The sequence below is a fragment of the Pan troglodytes genome, chromosome 12, assembly GCF_028858775.2.
Source record: "Pan troglodytes isolate AG18354 chromosome 12, NHGRI_mPanTro3-v2.0_pri, whole genome shotgun sequence".
Taxonomy (NCBI): Eukaryota; Metazoa; Chordata; class Mammalia; order Primates; family Hominidae; genus Pan; species Pan troglodytes.
This window is the reverse complement of record NC_072410.2, coordinates 77,607,629-77,620,953: the sequence shown is the minus strand read 5'-3', so window position 1 is coordinate 77,620,953 and position 13,325 is coordinate 77,607,629.

Genomic DNA, 13,325 nt, shown 5'->3' with positions numbered 1-13,325 from the left:
CCCAGGAGTTTATACTCAGTTTCCTGGTGCAGTATTCTTTTTAAAAACACCAGCTTCCACTCCTTCCTTCCCTTGCCCAGTGCTAGCCCCTTCCCTAGAAACTCACCAATAGCTGGGAGCTATGACCCTCCCAAAGAGCCTAGACTGGTTAGACCACACAGGTTCAGCTGCTTTGAGAATTGGGAGAGGGGAAATCACATTTTCCTTCCTGGGGTTTCTGTATCCATGGGAATAAAGCAAAAATTAATATCTAAGTGATTGATCCCACTGCATAAAGGAATAAATAAAAATAAAATGACAAGCTCTGGTAAGCCTTGTTTTGTTGACTGCTGTATTCTCTGCACCTAGAATAATGCCTGACACATAGTAGATGCTCAGGAAATACTTGTTGGCTGAAAGAATGATGTGTTAGGAGGAAAAAGAATGGGGGAATGTCTAAGGGAGAATATTGGAGCTAGTGGATGACTGCTTTAGACTGGGTGGTCACAGAGAGTTTTTCTGAGGAGGTGACATCTTGATGGGTTTTTGAGGATCAGAAGGAATCAGCTCTGTGAACTGTATTGGGAGGAGCCACCCAGGTAGAGGAGGGCATGGAGGGCTTTAGAACTAGAAGAGAGTTGTAGGTGAAGTGAGCCCAGAAAGAAGCCTTGGACAAAGGCAGCAGGTTGTGGGGGTCCTTGCAGGATGTGTGAAGGCATGTGTAGAACGCATGCAAACTGCGACGCAAAAACTTTCAATGACTTTGAGCAGGGGAATAAAATGATTTCTTTTTTAAACTTCTTTACATTTTTAAAGATCTTCCGGGCAGCTGGTTAATAGTAGATTTGAGCAGACAAGCGGGTAAATCAGATCTGTAGAGAGGTTACTGCTACTGTCACTGAGATGACATGGCTGGAACTGGGGTTGGTGCTCGGAAACATGGAAAAGTGTGGGTAGATTTGAGATAAATTTGGAGGCAGACAAAACTCCATTATGGATCCAAGGTGGGAGATGAGAAAAAGAGGGAAACTATAAGAGTTATTCCCAGGCTTTTCCCTCGGAAGAATTGCAATCTGGGCATCACTGGGATGCGAAGTGAGGGTGGGGCAGGGTGAGGAACGCAGGCTGGGGAGTTTGTGACCATTGTCTACATAACATTGGTGTGGTGTTAAGAATGGGGGAGAGTCAGACAGCAAGGTACTAGTCCTGCCTGTGCCAGGGCAACTGTGGGATAATGGGCAGGTTACCCAAACTCTGTGCCCCAGGTTCCTCATCTGGAAGGAAATAATAGTAGTTCGTTTCTAAGTTTTTATAAGGATCAGTGGAGATAATCTATGTAAAATGCTTACAATAGTGTCTGTCACATAGTAAAGTATCCAATACAATTTAGCTATTTTTCTCTACTGCTATACTGGAATTTAAGAGGGATGTACAGTGTTCCATTTTATGAATCGAATATTTATCCAAATCCCCAATTGTATTCTTTTCAGTGTTGCAGCTTATTAATAGTAGCACAGTGTTAAAAGCACAGACTTAGGAGCTAAACTCCCTGGATTCAAATCCTGACCCAAGCACTAACTAGATGTATAACCTTGGGCAAGTTAACTAAGCTCTTGGTGCCTCAGTTTCGTAATCCCTAAAATGAAGATAATAACAATAGCACCTACTAGTACAATCTCAGAAGTGATTCTATCCCAATTAAATCATTACACTCATATATTACACTCATTAAGTTAAATGAGTATAAAAGTCTCGCTCTCTTAGAACAATGCCTTAGAACTTGAATATATTAAACATCGTGTAAGCATTGGCTTTTATCATTATGTGCCAGCTACTCTTTTACATGTGTTATGTGTATTTCCTCATCTAATATTTATAATACCCCTATGAAATAGGTATAACTATTATGCCAATGTTATCAATCAGAAAACTGTGGTGCAGAGATTTAAGCCTAGACTCCAGAATCCCTTGCTTTAACAATTACTATTTATGGCACATCATTTTATATGTATTTTTGCTCATCATATGCCTATTTCTTTAGGATAAATTCCAAGAAATGGAATTTCATAATTTAAAAAACCCTATTTTAAGGTCTTTGGTGCATATTAACAAATTACTTCCCAGAGTTTGTAGCAATTTATAATCCCTTGAAAGCAATATAATAGCTATGCTTTCTCACAGGATTGCTTTCTTTAGAGTTAAGTAATTCTTATTAATATTGCTATACCAGTTCTTTTTTGGTTAATATTTGCATAGTATGTAGTTCTTCCATTCCTTAATTTTAATCTTTTTGTGTCTTTATTTTTTAGATTTACATCTCGTAATCAATGTGTATCTAGATTTTGGCTTTTTATCCATCTGAATACTCTATTTATCATAAAAAGAAAGCTTAATTCATTACTTTCACTGTGATTACCGACATAGTGGGACTTTTGTCCTGATATATAATTTTGCATTTTTAATTTACCATACTTCTTTCTTTTCCTTTCCATCTTTTTAGTCCTCTAATGGATCCATTGAGTTTTCTTTATTCTTCCTTGGTTTCCTTGACTAGTTTGAAATTGTATATTCTATTTCTATTTTTTAAGCAATTGCTCTTACATTTTTAATATGCTTATTTAAGTTAACAAATTCTGTCTTCGTCCCAAGCAAGATTGGCATCTTTATGTACATTCATTGCAAATGATCTGTCCTTCACACATCTATGATAATATTGCTAATAGACTAACTTTATTAATACATTTCTCTCTCTCCAATTATTCTTTAACAAACATTCATGCAGGACTTCTGGCTATGGCCTAATGAGGAAACTGGCAACCTCTCTTCCCATAAAACCAACTATGAAGCCAGACAAAATTGATAAAAATAACCTTTTCAGTACTTTGGAAACTGATCAAAGGCAGACCACCTGAGAAGCTTTTATGCTTGAAAAACTGCTAAACTTCGGGTATGGACAGTGGCAATCTGTAACGTCTTAGCCTGGGGCTGCTCCTCTCCCCAACTTAGCTGATGTGAAGTTTGCCAGGCCTGGGCAGGTCAAGAATACTGGCAGCTTCTCTGCCAGGATTGTAGGGAATTCACCAGATTTGGAGCAGTGGGCAAAGCCCATAACCAGAGGCATTGTTGGTGAAGTGACCATGCCAGCACAGGTAAGTGGGTGGGGACAGTGGTCTACTAGCCTGAGGCTGTGTGGTTGGGGCCAGTGTATTCCTAGCTGAGGCTGTGGGTATACACAGCAGGGAATGAAGAGGGCTCAGAATCCATGTTGGTGAAGTGACCATGCCAGCACAGGTAAGTGGGTGGGGACAGTGGTCTACTAGCCTGAGTCTGTGTGGTTGGGGCCAGTGTATTCCTAGCTGAGGCTGTGGGTATACACAGCAGGGAATGAAGAGGGCTCAGAATCCCCCTTCAAATTCCCACTCAGAATTCCATTGTCATGTCTCCCTAGTATCTTCCAATCTGGGTTAGTTCCTCAGTCTTTTTTTCTTTTCATGGTCTTGACAATTTTTTTTTTTTTCCTTTTTCAGGCAAGGTCTCGCTCTGTCGCCCAGATTGGACTGCAGTGGTGCAATCTCGGCTCACTGCAACCTCCGCCTCCTGGGTTCAAGCAATTCTTGTGCCTCAGCGTCCTGAGGAGTTGGGATTACAGGCGGGCACTGCCAGGTGGACTAATTTTTGTATTTTCAGTAAAGATGGGGTTTCAATATGTTGGCCAGGCTGGTCTTGAACTCCTGACCTCAAGCGATCTGCCGGTCTCAGCCTCCCAAAGTGCCAGGATTAAAGGCGTGAGCCACCATGCCTGGCAGATCTGGGCACTTTTGAAGAGCACTATTGAGCAATTTGTAGAATGAATGCTCCTCAACTTGGAATCAGACAAGGATAACTATTAGGAATGTGCTAGAGAATGTATAGGAAAAGATGGATAGAATGAGTAAAGAATTATATGGGAGTATTTCAGAAGAGAAATGGAAGCACTATAAAACCCAATGAAAATTTTAGAACTGAAAAATACAATATCTGAAATCATGTCTTCAGATGGGATTCATAGCTTCTGGGACATTGGGGTATTCAGAATGAAGGATCTGTGAACTTGGAGATACGGCAAAATAAATTATTCAAACTGAAGCAGAATGAAAACAAAACTATTTTTTTAAATGAACAAACCGTCAGTGACATGTGGAATAATATCAAGTAGTTGACATATGTAATTGAAGTCACAGAAGACAGAACATGACAGAAATAAAATGAAAACAAAAATGATGGCCGAATATTTCTTAAACTTGATGAAAAACATCAATACACAGATCCAAGAAGTTTGACAAATCCCAAATGGGATAAATACAGACACATCATGGTCAAATTGTTTAAAAAGATATGAAGAAAATATTAAAAGAAGCCAGAGGGAAAAAAGAAAAATTATATACAAGGTGACAAGTATTTGTATTGCTGTTGGTTTTTAAAATTAGAAACAACAAAAGCCAGAAGACATTTGAAAAACATCTCTAAAGTGCTGAAAGAAAAAAACCTTCAACCTTAAATCTTGAAATGATATATCCTTAAAAAATTAAGAAGGCCAGGCGCAGTGGCTCACACCTGTAAACCCAGCACTTTGGGAGGCTGAGGTGGGCAGATGACCTGAGGTCAGGAGTTTGAGACCAGCCTGGCCAATATGGTGAAACCTGATCTCTACAAAAAATACAGAAATTTACCCGTGTGGTGCCACACACCTGTAATCTCAGCTACTCGGGAGGCTGAAGCATGAGAATCGCTTGCCAGGAGGCGGAGGTTGCAGTGAGCCGAGATTGTGCCACTGCACTCCAGCCTGGGCAACAGAGTGAGACTTCGTCTCAAAACAAAAACAAAACAAACAAAAAAATTAAGGTGAAATGAAGACATTTTCAGATAAACAAACATTGAGAGAATTTATAGCCAGTAGACCTTCACTACAAGAAGCGCTAAAGAGAGTTTCTCAAACCAAAGGGACACTATCCCAGATAGAAACACATGCGACCAGGAAGAAATGAAGAGTTCCAGAAATAGTAAGCATGGGGGTAAATAGAAAAGGCTTTTTTCTCTTTCCTTAATTTTCTGAATGTGCAATTGATAATTTAAAGCAAATGAATGATAACAATATACCATGGGGTTTATAACATATGTAAAGTAAAATATGTAATCATAATACCACAAAGTACAGTAGGAGCTAAATGAAGTATGTTGTACAGTTTTTATTACATGTGAAGTAGCATAATATTAATAAATTGCAGTCTGTAAAAAACTAAAGTTGCATATTGCAATCTCTAGAGTAAGAGCTACAGATAAAAAAGAGGCATAACTAAAAATCCAATGGAGGAGATAAAATAAAATACTAAGAAATAACACAAAGAAAATCAGAAAAGAAGAAAAAATGAACAAAAATGGGGGAAATAAATAGGAAGCAAATAACATGATAGTAGATGTAATCTAAAATAATTGTTTATCAATAATTACATACATGCAAAGAAGCTAAGCACTTCAATTAAAACCTCAGTGCCTTAAGCACATATCTGGTTCTAATAACTTCATGGTCAATTTGGTTTTTAGTTGGTTTTTACAGCTCTGATTTTAGCTTTCTTTTGTGCTTGTGGATTTCCTTTGTATATTTTTGAGATAGGCTGAATATGAATTGTTTTTAAATAAATATATAATATTTACATAATTATATATATATGTGTATATATGTAATATAAATCACGGCTCACTGCAGCCTCGATCTCCCCAGGCTCAAGCGATCCCCCCACCTCAGCCTTCTGAGTAGCTGAAACTACAGGCACACACTACCATGTCCAGCTAATTTTTGTATTTTTAGTGGAGATGGGGTTTCTCCACGTTTCCTAGGCTGGTCTCGAACCCCATGGCTCAGTCTGCCTGCCTCAGCCTCCCAAAGTGCTGGGATTATAGGCATGAGCCATAGTGCCCGGCTTTTAAATATATATTTAAAGCATAACTTCCCTGTGTTTGGAGGTAGGGTAGGGAATCTGGGAGCTTCCCGTAGCAGTTCTGTCTATGATATTGGCAGCTTTATTTAAAAAATGTAAATAATGAATCCCTGCTGAATTTATTCCATCTTAAGCTAATAAGTTTCTAACTTTATTTTAAAAATAATTGGCTCATTGCCCTCATTTGCTAAATAACCTAGCCTTCCTCCACTGATTACAAACTTTTGGGTGCATTGGTGTATTTCTGCTCTGTCACCATGCTTCTCTGTTTTTGCACCAGTAGTACAGTCTTACAATTATTTCAGCTTTCCATTATTTCCTTCAGTCTTAGTGTCTGCTAGGTAAAAGCCCCTACCATCACCCCTATTCCAAACATTTTGGCTATTCTACTTAGATGAACTATAGGATAATTTTGTCAAGTTAAAACATTTTTTGTTTGGATTTTATTTGGGATAATGTTAAAGATGTAGTATTACTTGGGGGAAGAATTGGTATCTAAGTGGTCTTAGATTTTCCCACCCAGAAACATGACATGCTTTTTCATTTATTCAAGGCAAGAATGTCTCTCAATGAAGTTTTGCAGTTTTCTTCGTGCATGTTCTGTCCACTTTTTCATAAGGGTATTCCTCCATCCCTCTTCAGTAACTGTGTTTTGCTGAGTAAGATCTCTTTATCATATATGTAGGTTTTCTTGTCTTGACCTTGTGTTTAATGAATAGAGTATTAAAAAGGTTTTTCTTTTTAAACATTCACTAACATGGTAATGCATTAAAATTCTTTTTCTTTATTTTTATCTAACTGTTCTGTTTTGTTTTTTGAGATGGAGTCTCTGTCGCCCAGGCTGGAGTGCAGTGGTGCAATCTCAGCTCACTGCAACCTCCATCTCCCTGCTTCAAGCAATTCCCATGACTCAGCCTCCTGAGTAGCTGAGATTACAGGAGCCCACCACCACGTCCGGCTAATTTTTTTTGTATTTTTAGTAGAGACGGGGTTTCACCATGTTGGCCAGACTGGTCTCGAACTCCTGACCTCAGGCAATCCGCCCACCTCGGCCTCCCAAAGTGCTGGGATTATAGGTGTGAGCCACAGTGCCCGGCCTATTTAACTATTTTTATTGAAGCATAAAATGCAATAACATACAATAAACTGTGCAGGGGTACTGATCTTATGTGTTCCTCTTGGTGAATTTTTGCATCTGTATAATCAGGTCAAGATATGGCTCTTTCCAGTACCCCAAAAGCCCCCTTCATGTTCCACTTCCACCCACACCAACCCCTGAGGTAACTACTGTGTATTTCTATCAACAGGGAATAGGTTAGCCTGCTTATGACCTTAATATCAATCAAATCATGCACTATGCACTTTAGTGTCTGGATTCTTCCATTTAATGTAATAGCTTAAGGTCCACCTATTTTGTTGCACTTATTAGTACTTCGTACCTTTTATTGTTTTGTAGTATTCTATTGTATGTTTGTGGGTGCATATGTGTTTATATATTTGTGTGTACACATGCACGCAAATATTTATGTACACACACCTATATTCCATGATTGACGTACCCATTCTCCTGTTGATGGGTCTGTGGGTTGTTTCTAGTTTTTTGCTATTACAAATAAAGCTACTATGAACATTCTTGTGCATGTTTTTTTTCGTGCACATATGTGCAGCTTATTGTTGGGTGAACACAATGGGTGAATTTGCTGGATCACAGGGTATGCACCTGTTGACTTTAATAGATGCTACCAAATGATATTCAAAAGTGGTTATGACATTTTACATCCCAACCACCAGTGATTGAAAGGTCCAGTCGCTTCCTATCCTCACTAGCATTCGGTAGTGTCAGGCTTTTAAATTTTAGTTATTCTGGTGGGTGTGTAGTGGCATCTCATTATGGCTTTAGTTTGCATTTACTTGATAAGTAGTATAACGTGCAGTATTTTTTTCACATGCTTGTTAGCCATTTGGATATTCTCTCCTTTTAAGTGAAATATTTTTACACATTTTAAAATTGGTTTGTTTTCTCGTTGATTTGTAGGAGTTGTTCATATATTTCAGATATGAGTCCTTTTTATTACCTGTACAAAGATATTTGTCTGGGACTTGATTTTTATTCTCTTAATGATTTCTGTTGATGAACAGAAGTCTTCAATTTTAGTGAATTTCAATTAATCAGGTTTTTTTTTTTTTAAAGGCTACTAATTTATTGCGTCCTAAGAACTCTTGGCTTCCTCCAAGGTCTTGAAACTATTCTCTTATATTTCCCTTTGGAAACTTTATTGTTTTATCTTTCATATTTAAGTCTATGATCCATCTCACGTTAATTTCTGTGCATTATAGGAGGTAGGGGTTCACACTTAGTTTTTTTGCCCTATTCAAGTTTCAGCACCAGCTGTTGAAAAGATAATTCTTTCCTCCACTGAATTACACTGGTGTTGTCTTTGTGAATCAGGTGAGCATATATGTGGGTCTATTTCTGCACTGCATTTTATAACACTGATCAACTTATCTATTCTTTCACCAATACCATGCTGTCTTAGTTACTATAGCTTTGTCATTTTTGTAAGACTCAACATTTTGTACTGTAAATTCTCCAATTTTGTTCTTCAAGGCTGTCTTAGCAATTCTAGGTCTCTTGCATTTCCTTGTAAAATTCAGAACCAACTTGTCAATTTCAACAACCATAAACTTTCTGGGATTTTGATTGTGATTTTATTGAACTTATATATCAGTTCAGGAAGAATTAATGTCTTAACGATATTGAGTCATCCAATCTGTGAACATGTGTGTCTCTCATTTATTTAACTCTTTTTAAATTTCTCCCAGTAATTTTGCTGTTATTGTTATTTTTTCAATATACAAGTCTTGCACATATTTTAACTTTATTCTCAAGTATTTCATAAATACATATTTTTATAAATATGTACATAAATATTATATATATATATATATATATATATTTAGAGACAGGTTCTCACTCTGTCACCCAGTCTAGAGTGCAGTATAACCATAGCTTGCTGTAATCTTCAACTCCTCAGCTCAAGCCATTCTCTCACCTCAATCTCCCAAATAGCTGGGACTACCACCATACCCAGCTACTTTTTTTTCTTTCTTTCTTTTTTTTTTTTTTTTTTTTGTAGACAGGGTTTCACTATGCTACTCAGGCTGGTCTTGAACTCCTGGCCTCAAGTGTGTTCCTCCTGCCTTGACCTCCCAAAGTGCTAGGATGACAGGCATGAGCCACTGGGCCCGGCCTATTTTATATTTTTTGAATCCATTATAATGGTATAGACCTTTAAAATTTTTCCTTGCCAATTGTTTGTGGCTATTTTATAGAAATGCAATTTTATAGATTGAGTTTGTATTAATGTACTTATTAGTTCTAATAGTTTGTAATAGATTTTTTGGAATTTCTACATACAAAATTAGGGCATCTGCAAATAAAGACAGTTTTACTTCTTCCTTTCTACTTTTTATGGTCTCTTATTTATTTTTCTTCAGAAAAGACTTCCAAATATTCTCTCTGTAGACTGATGGTCCTAATTGAAGTCATATGTAAAATGGCTATAAAAGTACCAGGACAAGGAAGGCTTCTTTGGAAAGAATATTGGATAATTTAATTGAAGCAATGATCTGAATATGATTTCTCACTGAATGCTCCGTTGATAGAAAATGTTTACATACAAAAATGTATGTAATGTACATGCATAATAAATATGTATATCAACAACAACATGGTGAATCACCTTCATAGCAAATGAAAAAAAAAAAAACACACAAAAAACCAACAACTTTGCCTGAAGGAAAATTCTTGTGGAGTTACCACAAAATGCTCAAAAGCTTGAATGCAGAGGTCTTAAAACAAACTTTGCTTCTATCAAACTTTGCCTCTTTATGTCTCAGGACTTTTTAGAAAGCAATTTTCCCTGTATTTATCCACATAAACACACAAGATAAGGGCAGGATTTCTGTCTTCTATTTCTAAGTTGCACCTTGCCAATTAGGTGTTCCATGGACGTTCCTTGAATGAGTGAATGCACAAATAAATGAAAAGAATGAATGAGTGGATGAGAGAACTCAGACCCAATCCTCAGTTTTCTTTGATAACTGACCCTGTTGGACTTAGAATTTATTTGCTATTTTCCATATGCTGTTCAGATAATCTGGTTTCCCATTTACAACTTGATTCCATTAAAGGAATGTTCCCAGCTGTAGTAAACTGTTTTCAAAGATTGTGCAACAATCTCTTTGCCCCCACTTGCCACATCTACCCTATTTCTCAGAGGTTACCCCTGGTAATAGTCAAACAGAGAATTAGAAAAAGTAGATTGGACAGAATTTGACTTTTTTTTTTTTTTTTTTTGGAGACCGAGTTTCGCTCTTGTTACCCAGTAACTGGGTAACTATTGCACTGGAGTGCAATGGTGCAATCTTGGCTCACTGCAACCTCTGCCTCCTAGGTTCAAGTGATTCTCCTACCTCAGCCTTCCGAGTAGCTGGGATTACAGGCACCCATCACCATGCCCAGCTAAATTTTTGTATTTTTCTTTAGTAGAGACAGGGTTTCACCATATTGGCCAGTCTAGTCTCGAACTCCTGACCTCAGGCAATCTACCCACCTCAGCCTCCCAAAGTGCTGGGATTACAGGCACCCATCACCATGCCCAGCTAAATTTTTGTATTTTTCTTTAGTAGAGACAGGGTTTCACCATATTGGCCAGTCTAGTCTCGAACTCCTGACCTCAGGCAATCTACCCACCTCGGCCTCCCAAAGTGCTGGGATTACAGATGTGAGCCACTGCGCCCAGCCAGAATTTGACTTTTTTTAAAAACTAAATTTGGTTGTATCAATCGTTCTGCATGCATTGTATAGTTATGGTCCTGGAAGTTATGTTATAATTATCATGCAGCTTCAGTGAACTTCAATCCACCATCTACATGCTCTGACCTCTCTACTCATTGCCCCTCCAGCTACATTGAAACAGGTGATCCCACTCTCTGTCTGCACTCAACAGTCCTGCCAATGTCTATCAGTCCTCTATTCCCCATAATAGTTTACTCACTCACCCATGTACATGATCATCTCTCTATATAATTTCCGTAGACCCCAAGGGTCCCAGTGCAGTGCTTTGCAGAAAGTAGAACTTTAGAACAATACTTGCTAAATGCACAAAGTAAAAGAGGAGATGGACAGACGGGTAGACATCAAAGATGGGATGTAACCAATACATAGTCAGTGTTACAATCAGCAAGATATAGTATACATACATTAAATTACATTGGATTGTTTTCTAGTAATTACGGTTCTGGGTTTATAATGGTTTTGAGAGAGGCATTAGCAATTCCTACCTTGGATTAGTCACAATGTTTAGTTTTCTGTCGGAAGGCACATTATTTATTTAATGTCACAATACTAAAATCATTTCATTCTGCAATGTTCAATAAACAGAAAAAACCCGCCTAACATCTATATTAAATTGTTGCTAAGAAAGTAAACATTTCTCCCCCTGTTTTCTCTAAGTTGATCAAGCACCAGTATATTTAAAAATGTTTCCCAAGCCTGAGAAGGCTCCCCTCTGTACTTACAACTATTCGGTGTAGAATGTTTTTCCTACCACTTGATTACAATTTGGCAGTAGTTTCCGAATAATTTACAAATTTTAAATTTCTGTGCCCCAAACACACATGTGTTTGCAGCTAAACAGACTTGAAAGAATATGCAAATTGCACTTTTATGTCAAAAATGAGTGAATGCAGCTTCATGCAGAAAAAAAGCTAACTGTCACCCTTCTGTTTTTGTTTAGACTAATCTGTGTGCTCTCGCCCCCACATCAGACTGCATCAACATTTTCTTTGGGATATTAGACATAAATGTTTATGGCTGCAAAGAGCCTAGGAGGGATTGGCACTTATTAAAAACGACCCTGGAGTATTTTCTTTGGTTTCCACATAAATATCCCGGGGAAGCATTCAATGGAATGAGACTGCCAGGTAGAAGGAAATGAGCATTGCAGCAGGGCGCTGGGGTCTCCTGGGTCCTGTCACATGAGAGGCCTCATCCAGGAGTGCAGCAAGAATGCTGAGACCAGAGAACTGGGTGGAGCTGTCTTCTTCTCACTGTGGAAGATGATGTTGCTGCTGATGGGAAGTGTCTCTCCCTAAGGCCAGGAATTTCTGCTTCCCCTGCCCCTCCCCAAAACTTCAATTTTAAAGAGTCATCTAAAGACTAGATACCATATGTAGATTTCATCCCATCTTCAATGTGGAGGCCAAGCCTTGGTGTGTTATCAAGATGGGGCAACCTTCTACACCACACTCAGTTTCATTCACAGGACGAAGTAGGTGAGAGCTCACTATGCCTTCTCAAAGGTTGGGAGCTGGTTCCTGAAGTTGACACATGGAGGTGTTCTTTCTTGATTTTAGAAAAAGCTAAGAATTTTATACCAGCATCTCAGACATTGAGGACATGATTCTAGTCCTCTCTGATTCAACCAAAATTTATCAAAAATCCACTATACAAAGGCCCATTAAGTTCTCCTGATATTAACCTCTCCAATGTAATCACTGTCCTCTAGCTTTTACCCCTAGACTGCCTGAAATTTAGGTAATGTCAATGCACTCCCAATTGTCTTTACCTCATATCATCCCACTACAGTAGCTATCACCAAGGTCACAAACCACCTCCACAAAACCAAACCAAATGAACATTTTCCAGTTTCCATCTCACCTCTCATCAGTATTGGTGCTTTTGATCACTTCCTCCTTTTTGAAACCCTTTTTTCTCTTGACTTCAATAACACCACACTCACTTTTTCTCCCTCCTATTCCTGGCAGCTACTGTCTTTTTCTTGCAGGCCCATTTCTCTCTACCCAGTCTTTAAATGCTGACAGACTAGAAACCGCACAGTCATCTCAAGAGGCACAGAAAGAGCATTTAACAAAGCCCAACATTCTTTAGTGTTGAAAACACTCAATAAACTAGGAAAAGAAGGGAACTTAACCTGACAAAAGCAAGGAAATGGAACCTGCCCTAGAGCCTCCAGAAAGGAGCAGATCCCAGACAACACACTCCAATCTAGCCTGGTGACACCATGTTGGACTTTGAATCCATTGAACTGGGAGATAATAAATTTATGTCGTTTTAAGCCAATTTATCATAATTAGTTATAGAAGCAATAGAGAACTATTATAATACAGTCATCTATGAAAAACTCTAATAATACAGTATAATAATACAGCCATCTATGAAAAACCCATACCTAACACCAACTTAAGGGTGAAAGACTGGATATTTCCCCCTTAAGATCAAGAACAAGACAAGGATGTCTAGTCGCAGCACTTCCATTCAACATCTAATTCAGGGTATCTAATTCA